Consider the following 10622-nt stretch of genomic DNA (forward strand, 5'->3'; position numbering starts at 1 on the left):
AGCAATTTATCTTGTGACACAAAAAAGTTATATCAGGTTAACTAGTGCGGTTAGCCTAGCTTAGCAGACAAACATGAACTATATTTCTAGTTGTTTTTAACAACTGTACGGCTTAAGGTTATGTATATTTAAGGGTGGTGCCGCTTTGCATAGTGTGTTGCCTTCCTGGATGTCACCTGGTCATGTCAGTCTCTCATTTGGATTAACCAGGAGTTAGGTGGAGTCATAGAGCTACACTGAGCTTCCAAACTGCTCCTCAGAAAATATATAGATGACATCAATCCTGGATTAATTCATCTTTATATTAAATCTATTATCCAAACTATGAGGCGTGAAGTGTAAAACATTTAGATTTTGTAACTTGAAAATGTCCAGCTCCTTTCCCTAGCGGCTGCACTGCCTCCGCTCCAGTCATTCACACATAAATGAATACAGTGCTGCACTTGAACTCTGAGCTCCAGGTCTCTGGAGGGGAGACAGCTCCAAATACCCGCGGTCTGAAGGCTCTGAACTACAAACACACACTCCGAGGTATTCTGTGTGTTCTGCTGCCATCGTTGAGGTGATTAACAAAGTCAATTGTGCATGTCTGCAGACAGACCAAAGCACACTTCAGTTCACAGCGCACACACAGGGAGTGTTATCGTGTGGCTACGGACTCTTGGTTTTCAGTCACCTGAATCTCCAAACAGCTGTCACATAATGCAGGAATGTGTGCACAGAGATTGATTATTATCATTGGATGCAGGATCTTGATTAAAGGATGGTGAAATATTTCAGTCCCATGTGTTTATTCTGATTAGAAACACTTTTGCTGACACACTAAATGCGTGACTACGAAATCAAATTACATTATTTGTCCTGTCCACAAGGCCTCTGCAGCTTAACCTGATAAATGAGTTGCTGCATGGATAATACCGAGACAAAAGAGTTCTGGGAGGTTTGGAGTGCTCAGATTCCACGCTCTAAAACGCTCTCCAGTTTCACATGTGTGGAGGTACGCAGCACCTTTACACATACATTTAGTGGAACCCTAAATTCAGTCAGGTGTTATCGCTTATTCCTGGGCCCTAAGGTGTACAGAGACTAGATAAGTGAGAGGAAGAAACTTAACAAATTATACAGCTGCCTGGTTTTGGCAACCAGATCCACAAAGACCCTCATTGTACCACCGGCTGCAACCTCATGTATCCTTATCATAAAACATCAACACTCGGCGGTAGTTGGCCCTGGGAACTCAGAGGCCATTGTCTTTCACCTTGATGCAGGCTTTTAGTGAAAGTGAGATGGGACAAAAAGCCTCGCAGGTTTCACATGCTGCTGCTTTGTAGTGCTGCATCAGGGGAACGGACGCTGGGGCCGACCGCTGAGAAATAGGCTACAGGTAAACCACCATCTGCACAAAAGGAACAAAACAGGAATTGTGCATCTGAATAGCTGCACATCCCCGCATGTGACATATGAAGCCTGTGGTTAGAGACAGAGCGGTCGGATGGATTTCACCTCAACTCACAACAGATCGCCACAGCACATTTGTTCTTGAAAGCTCTTTGGCTTTTTCATTACTCCCAATAAGTTTTAGAAAATATGCTTGTTTAGATACGACAGTTAACAAGAACAATATGAGGCTGCAGTCACAGTCAGTTAGCATAGCTTAGCACAAAAACTGGAAGCACTGGAAGTTTTGTTTCTATAGAACCATTTTTTTCAACCTAGCTTGTGAATTTACCCGCCATTAGCCCAGAGAGCTTGGATGATAAGACAGTAGCTACACAGCAGGTAGATGATAAGCTAACTTTGGCTTTGGCTTTCACTTTTTGGCAAAAAGTCATATACATGTGATAAACGTTTTTAACTTTGTGGGGTTTGCATTTGTGAGAAGAATACGATGAATAAAACATTTCGTTTGACTGTAGTCAGAGCACAGTCTTTATTCCCGCTTGGGAACTTAATATTAAATACTGCTTCACTGATGCATCTTGGTACATAAATAGAAAGAACATCCTCTCTAGTGTTCATTGTGTTCCAGTTAGCCACTGGCTGTCCTCAGGGTTTGATGGATTGACTGCTGCTGGGCTTCGTCCACTCATCAAACTCTGTGCCAGATGCACTTACACAGCCTTCAGTGAAGGAGTGATCCTCATCCTCTTACATTCACCTACAGCTTAAAAAAATCCTTAATGAATGAAGTTAGATATGTCATGTTTGATGAATGCAGTCTTGCGTGATGAGTGGTTGAGCATGAAGTTCTGGTGAAAACCTGCTTCACACACACACACTGCAGTCATTTCTACCTGTCCTATAATCCCAGCTTTGAACTTGTGCTTCATGTGATGCCCTAATCCAGCCAAACATTTTGCTGCCATGAGAGAGCTCGTAATCTCTTCAACGTTTGAGTCACTCTGCAGCAGTGAAAGTGCTTCATAGGAGCTGTAGACAGCTGCAGCATATGAAGCTTTTACAGCCTCCGTTAGAGCTGCAGAGTTACTACAACCCGTCATTGAGCTTTGTTCATTGATTCTTTGTTTTCACTGCACCATTCATAAAAACAACACCACATATGTGCCTCTTGCTGCAGCAGACTGAAGAAGGAAAGCACGGCATAAACAAAAAGCTGTTAACTTTTTTCATGCACACATGTAATCCATAGTAATACAGATTGTGGGTTGTTTGTGTGGGAAGACAGATACTCTCTTGCTGTTTACTGCCAAGTTCTGAAGCAGAATCACACTTGATGGCTGAATATGATCACACATAATGCCGAGCCCCACTCACATCAGGTTAAGTTCTTCTTTGTCTGAGTGAGGGTGCACCAGCTTTTTAGACAATAGCAGCTCTCTGAAACCGGGGAAGCATCGCCACAGTATGGGTCAAAAGAATCCTATTGTCCTATCTTCTATTGTGCTGCTGGAGTAGCCTGCAAACAGAACACTGCCAGTCTTTGTCTTTGTCTGGATCAGCTGTGCAACCCTTCTTTCTAATGCTCCGTGGAGTCCCATGTGGCTGCCATGCCCTACATGTCGACATAATAAAGTTAAGAACACTGCTGGTACAGTTGATAATGGAAAAGGCAAATATGTTGGACCACCATCACTGGTTTGAAAATTGGAGAGTGAGTCCAGGGGCTTTTCCTCTCAGTGTCTGTACAATGATGTGTCTGATTGCATTAGTTCAGGTTAAAGGTTTAAATGGCTCACTGAGTGGAAATAAAGTGATGATTAGCTTGTGGCTAGGTGTTTAAGTATATTGTGGAGTGCATGATGTGTTTCTGGCAACTTGAGAAATAGTAGTGTTAATCCATTAATAATGTCAACCTAATAAACAGATACTAATATGGAAAAGAAATTAAATGCAGTCAGATCTCATGAAGTCAAATGCTGGACTCAAAATATTTAATTTGATTTGATTGAATTTATTTTTACATTTTTGAATTGAACTGAAAATGGAGAATGTTTAGGGGCCGATATTATAATTATATATATTGATAATATGCAGCATTTTGGTTTTACCTTGTTATAAAAACTCCATTTACTTTTGTTACTGAATAAATATGCAGCTAAAAGCCGCCCTGAAGCGGTAATGTATGCATTCTGAATAGTGGTTTCAGCCACTGACCAGAATGAACCAGCTTCCCCTCTTTATTGAAACTGTTATGTAACAACGCCTGCAATTGGCCCGCCTTAGAATTCCAAATTTAAACTAGCCTTGCGATTGGTCTAAACCCTGTGAGGAGGCAGGCCGAGGGGCGTGGCTTCAGAGGAGTCAGGGAGATTCGTCTTTCTATATACAGATTGTCGCGCCGCCAACTGGGACCACGGAGGAGTACACGTTACTTTTTTTTGTCTCTATTTTGACAAATTGAGCATCAAATTGAAGCTCGAAAATGAAGCGAGATGAATGAAGAGCTGGGCTTTAATTTCCGTGGGTTCTCCCTGAAGGAGAAATGTGCAGTGAAGGGCGTTCACCGTGTTTTTTCCACAGTGTGTTCCCTAACAGGTAGCGAGGCTCAGCGGTCAGTCATTGTAGCTCCGAGAGGGGACTGAATATCCCGCTTTGTAATCTCTTGACAGCCCTTTTGAACCCATCTCTGGATCGACGAATGCTTCTGACAAACACCAGGCTCTCAGCAGAAATATGGACTCCGTGTCTACTGAATCATTTCGGAGGAGTTTTCTCAATTTCTAACAGGTAGGTGCTTTTATAGCAACAACCTGTCGTCCGCCTGGTTAGCTAGTGTTTGTCAACAGCTCCCGTAGTAACAGAGCGGGGATGCTGTCGCTAAACTAACCAGAACATATCTTTAATTAAATGATTTTTTACATAGATGTATGTAAGTAAGAGATAGAGAGGCTTGATTGATAATGTCTGGTCCGCTTTTAATCCTTAAATATCTTGTTGTGCACTTTCCCCTTAGAGCCTGTATTTGACATGTCTGTTTATATACATCAGAGGTCAGCCATTTTTAATCAAAGCCAAACAAATAATGATCATATGTGCTTCTACCTCCTGCTCATCATTAATCTTATACATATTTGTCATTTTTCAACTTGGCGTCTTACATTTCTTGTAATATCACTGTAATATTTCTTACTCACCATAAATTTAATGCATTAATAGAGACACCTAGAGTAGTTTTTTTTGTCCTTAGCTGACCACGCTCATTTTTACATTTAATGCAACGTTCACTGGCTGTAGTATTTCTCACGTGTACATTATGTTTCACTGCATATTGGCAAACAGTGGGTGATAATGATACATATCAGGATATATTGTCACTAAAGTTCTTGTGATATAACAGTATTGGCAATTTAAATATCAGTTTAGGCATGATGTTAGACCTTAAGACTGATAATACCTGCTGTAAAGCAAGTGTGCATGTGCAGTTGTACTTCTTGTGTACTTCTGTAAGTTATGGTTACACACGCTTTCCATCACCATACAGTTGTATTATTTCATTTCATTCTTTTGCCAAAACACATTTTCTTAAATATTGTGATTTCCACTGGCGGTGTTATTCCTTTAATGTATATCTGACATTGTCACCCCTAATTTTCACTGTTTTACTATATATTGCAAATTATTGAATCAAGTTTTCTGTTATTATACCGAGACTGTCTGTAAGCAGACAAACTCCTGTTATTAATGGTAGTATGTGCCACAACTAAATGATTTGTCTGGATTGTATTTTGCTTTATCCATCTTTTGTTGCAAAGACCTATACACCATGTGTGACTAACTTTGCAATATGTATTTAGATTTCATCCACTGATGGACATGAAGAAGGAGGACGGTGTGGATTAGGATCTTTTTCTTTTTTTTTCGTCTTTGGGTTCATCCTCCTCACTTCAATGTGGGCTCTAAAGGACTTTTCCCCCCTCTGTGGTTTGAAATGAAATGATGGCAGCGCGTTGGAATGATTCACCGCAGGACAATGAAGAGCATAAACACACAGCCGTAACTCCACCAACTTGCCAGGTAGGAACTATAATGTGTGATTTTAATGCATGTGCAGCTGTGGGATTGGACTACATCATATGTGACATTTGACAGTTTGGCAGGGAGTAACTCTAATCCTTATGGAGCACCTATTTGTGACACAGTGTGTGCTCTGTCCTGCTGCATGCAGAGTCATTGGTTGTAATATGTCACCATCAGGCCACTTAACTTCATCAATGCAGTTTCAAAGACATTCTCACTTTTGGAAAACTCGTGACAAGTGAAGAAGTGCACTCGTAGAGGGAAACAGTGAGAGTGTTGCAGTGCACAGAACAGAACAGCACATCTGCCAGCGTTCGGGGTGACAGGGTTCATTTTTTTCCCTACTCTGACAACTGTTTAAGTGCACAAAGAGAGTTTTATACTAGCAGTGCTAATCTTACTGGGTCCTTTTGTGGGTCTGCATGCCAAACTCTGATAAATGGCACATTGTGCAGCTCATCCTTTTCCTCTTACACACGGTAGCTTCAGCGGTTACATCATCATAATCATTATAGAAGAGCCAGGCTTGATGCATGTCATAACAGCATCGCTTGCTGGTGGCATGTTTTGGATTAATCCATCATCAGAAAATGGCAGCGCTGAACTGTGTGTGTATGTGTGTGGCTGTAATCCTCTTACAGTGTCAGAACTAACTGAGGATGGACAACGACGTAAATCTTTGGGAATGGGGTAACTCAGGCGTCCTAACAGTGCTGGAGCTAAAAGGAGCTAAGTGCACAGGTGTCTGCTAATGCTTTTTGTTAAAAATAAATCATAATGAGATGTTTTAGTAAGATTAATGTCTGTCAGAATGAAGGGAGCACAGCATTTGTAAACCCGTGTTAACTCAAAGAGAAAGCAGAGAAAGCAGAGTTGCCGTAAAACTTTTTCCTTTCTTCTCCCCAAGTGTGAAGCGCTGAGGTTTTCCTCACATCCGTTTCCGCAATCTAATAATGGTTTCCCGTAACTTCACTTAACTCTCCCTCACTGTGGAAAAACTACAGCCACCGCATCCTAACATGCTCCCAGCTGTACATCAGAACCATCAAATAGACTTCAGCTTTCCACAAACAGCTCTGAGACTCAGTCAACACCCAGCTAAGACCGACACAGGAAATTAGGATTTTTGTCCTGGGTCTATTAGCATGTGCACATTTTTATATAAAAGGATTTTTGGGGTTGCATTTTAGTATGTCACACCTTGTTTTGGTTTGTTTAGATATCTTTAGTCTGCGCTGCGTTCAGATTTCAGCTACACCACACCAGTGTTAGTGTGGTACTCTCCAAACCTGCGATGAATGCTTGATTTATGGTTCTGTCTTGAATCTATAAAGCTATGTGGTAGCTGTGTACCCTACGTCGTAACCTCACCTGACTTCCCCAGAATGGCACGGAAATCCTGCTGCAGACGGGCGCTTTCTGTGCCCAAGTACAAATGCTCACAGTGACGTGGGTTGGTTGTGTAAGCTATGGCGTAGGCTTTATGCAGGTGCAACACAAGCAATTATGCTTAAAAGATCAATCACTCCAGAATTTGTTTTAATAAACCAAACCTTTTTTCAGACAACAGCATTAGTGACATTTGATTCTGTTCTCTGGGGACCACAACCTTTTGGCTTCACACCTCTGCTTTGCTGTTGAAGCTGTGACTCGCCTGTGAGTCAGTGTTTTACCTGATTCTTTACAGCCAGGTGGGGGACCTGACATGGGGGACAAAGTGTTTTTATCTACCTGATGCGTGCCGCAAACACAAATCTGGCTCAACTTTCAAGCTTCATGGCTCATGAACTGCTGTCCCCCTGGATTTTTAACGAGAAGCTGAGACCCCAGGCGGGACCAGCCCCCAGCCCAGTCCCCACCCCTCTTTCTCCTCCTTCTGCATCATCTTGGCTCCCTAATGAAGGAGGTTTCAATGGGCGTCATCTCTAAAACACACACACACACACACACACACACACACACACACACCCTGCTACTGCCAAAGTGATGGAAGCAACGCTGTGGTAATTTAGGCACAGCTGCCCTGGTTGTTAAGAAAAAAACATCCCACGTGCTGCTGCCTCTTTCTCTCTCTCTCTCTTTCTCTCAGCCTCATTCGCATTCCCTTCTCCCCTTTTTGCTCAACCTGCTGTCACACACATAGCTGTGCAGCAGCTGAGGCCCCTCAGTGTTTACATCTTAGGGAATTTCAGGGATACAGGGGCTGACAAACAAAATATTTGTCATACAAATTTGCAATAGCAAATGTTTACTGTCACATATATTACTACTATATCTCTTGAAATAATTAATATAGGGCTGAAAAAATAGCTGTTTTTATCCATTGTTTAAAAGTAATCTTCCATGATAATATGATAAAAACACACAATTAACATGACCATTGACAACCACAACACAGATGTTGTGTGTGTGTGTCACGGTTACTTTGCAGTGGCCCCTAGCATGTTGTTTGGAACAGCTCTAGTAGAAAAACATAAACCTAGACAGTGTAAAAAGCCTACTTATCTCCAACAACATACATAACTGGGTAGTTAATCACCTAGTCTTGTGGTGTGGTGTTGAGGGTGTAAACTGCTGCTGCTAACATAGACATACAATCATGTAATTGCTGCAAACATGATTGATCTTTTGGTTTAGGACTGCTGGTTAAACAAAAGAAGTCATTTACCAGATCAAACAAATACATTTCAGACTTTTTTTTTTTCTATTTTTTTTTGTAGTATTTTTGTGTCCATTCCTCTCAAATTTTGTTTCCAGCAGGCATTTTGGGTACAATAAGAATTAGCAAATCATATTGACAAAGACAAAACGTGAGGGCAACAAAACAAAACACAATAGTGGTGAAACACCCTCTGGCATTTATTGATCCCATCCCTTATTCATGTTAGGGAGACCAGTGATGCTGCACTGTGGTGATGCTAAATATAGTAGCCCCTCCTAACGCTATAACCTCCCCCCCTGTTCTTTTTTTCCTGCCCCCCCTCTGTCCACATGCATGTCTTTCACCCGTCCTCTGTTCCCACGTGTTTTCAGTGATGCTATATTTATCTCGTGGAAAGATGAATGCCGTTGTGTATCGGAGAGGAGGAAAGAGTGGAATCGCTGTAGTGTTGCTGTCCCAGTTCTCCTGAATGCTGTTACTAGCAGCAAATGTTGGTCAGCACAGTATCATTTTGGAGACAGCGGTCACTTTGTGCCGCATGGAAACTAAGAGGAGCCGATCTCTTTTTCCAGCTGGACACGTCAAAAATTTCCAGTGTCACATCCCAGCTCTAATTAAGCTCTGTATGATCTCATTTTGTAAAAGGTTCAGTTTGGTCTCTGCAAGAGAAAACAACCCACATTGATCAGTGTTTGAACATCATTGGTCATCGGTGAGACCAGTGACGAAATGATTTTGATTTGCATACATCTGAAAAGCAAATCTGTCTCGTTCAGCCTATTTGGGTGCTTTCACATTCAACAAACAAAACACGGACCTGGCCATGACCTGGTTCCTGTCTTAGCACAGAATAAAGGTGTCATGGAAATAACCAGCAGGGTTTTCCCTGTTTGAGAGCACCAGATCTCCCTCACAGTGTATCATTAGGACTGTGTATTTTGGCATCTCTTATCGGAACGGGCTATTTTTTTTCTGGAAAAATGAAATCTGTGCGCGTGCAGCATCTGGATCAAGGTCACCCAGAGAATGTGTGCATGCATATTTGCGTCGGGCGGTACCCTTATCTTTTTCCTCTCGGCGTGGCTCCTCTGCATGTCATCCCACAGTCACACTGGACGCCATTATTCTACTGGCAGCTTGCATAGCTTGATGGGTGGACACGTAGAGGGAGGAAAGAAGGGAGGGAGTAGGAAGAAGGCAGATCAGATTTTAACCACTGAAAAAAAATGCCCCCTTTCTTTTTCTCCTTATGGTTTTTTGTTGCCAGTTGGCTCAATCTCCCAGCCTCTTCTGCTTGAATGGTTCCATTAGAATAAAGTGAAGACAGAAAGAAGATGGTGAGAGGTTGGAGTTTTTGGTGGGGGTGGGGGGTTGCACATGCAGGCAAACAGGCAGAAGAGAACTAGTCTAATGCTCAGTGAGCCTGAGACGCTATCCATTACACATGCCTAGGGCGTCATCGGCAACACTTGCTCCCTATCTGCCTCTATCTTTGGCTTAGAGACGTGATGTGTGTGTGTGTGTGTGTGTGTCCATTGGGCATTGTTGACACTCATCCTCCATCAGGTCATATTCTATGCCTTCAGGATTAATAAACCACAGATTATGTAATGCAGCGGATAAAGTCTGGTAGATAATGAATAGGATGTGCCTCTCAGATCACCTTTTATAAGATTCCCTTCCAGATTCTTCTTATCTTGTATGTAAAGCGGTTGCTTGTGGATGAGCAGTGTTTGTTTTTGATCAGGCCTGTGATGGTGTTACTTTGGGCTCTGAGGTCTTTGCAGGAAACCAGATTATTTCCTGTTAACATCAGCAGTGGAAATAGTAGGGGCACTCTGATGAAGGAATAAATTCATGAATGGATGGCAGAAGAGTCAGTGTGTGTTTATTTGGCAGCTAACACCCACCCACCTTCAAACAGTCCTCCCAGGAAGTGCATCTTTCTGCACAATTCTGGATTTTGTGAGGGGGGTCAAAAACAGTGGACATAGATTTAGCGTATGGAAGTATAATGAAGATTATTTTGAGTTTACAGGTGCGCTAGTATGCAAACAGACTGGATTATCATGACTTTTTATAGGTAAAAGTACTTAAAAATGATCAGCCTAAACGCAAAATGTGTATTATCTCTTGACAATCTTACGTGTCATGACGACACCTGTGTGATGAGGTAACACAACATGCTTTCTGTATTGTTTTGAATGGAAGGTTGTGTGGTACTGACTGTGTGAGGGTGCCACAAAATCCATAAGTCACAATTGATTGGATTATTTTGGCTTCATTGTGGGGGTAGAGCGCATGCTTTTACTCTTTACTGGTCTATTCCTGGCGTGTGATGGAGGCAGGGGAAGAGTTTTGCAGCCACATGGAGCTACATGATGTCACCGCTGTTTACTGTCGATGTTATTCAGACAGTTGTGTCTCATTAATTCAACAATTTAAGTTTAAAGTATTCCAACATGACATAATTTGGTCTAAA

This window comes from Parambassis ranga, chromosome 20 (assembly GCF_900634625.1).
Source record: "Parambassis ranga chromosome 20, fParRan2.1, whole genome shotgun sequence".
In the NCBI taxonomy this organism is placed as follows: Eukaryota; Metazoa; Chordata; class Actinopteri; family Ambassidae; genus Parambassis; species Parambassis ranga.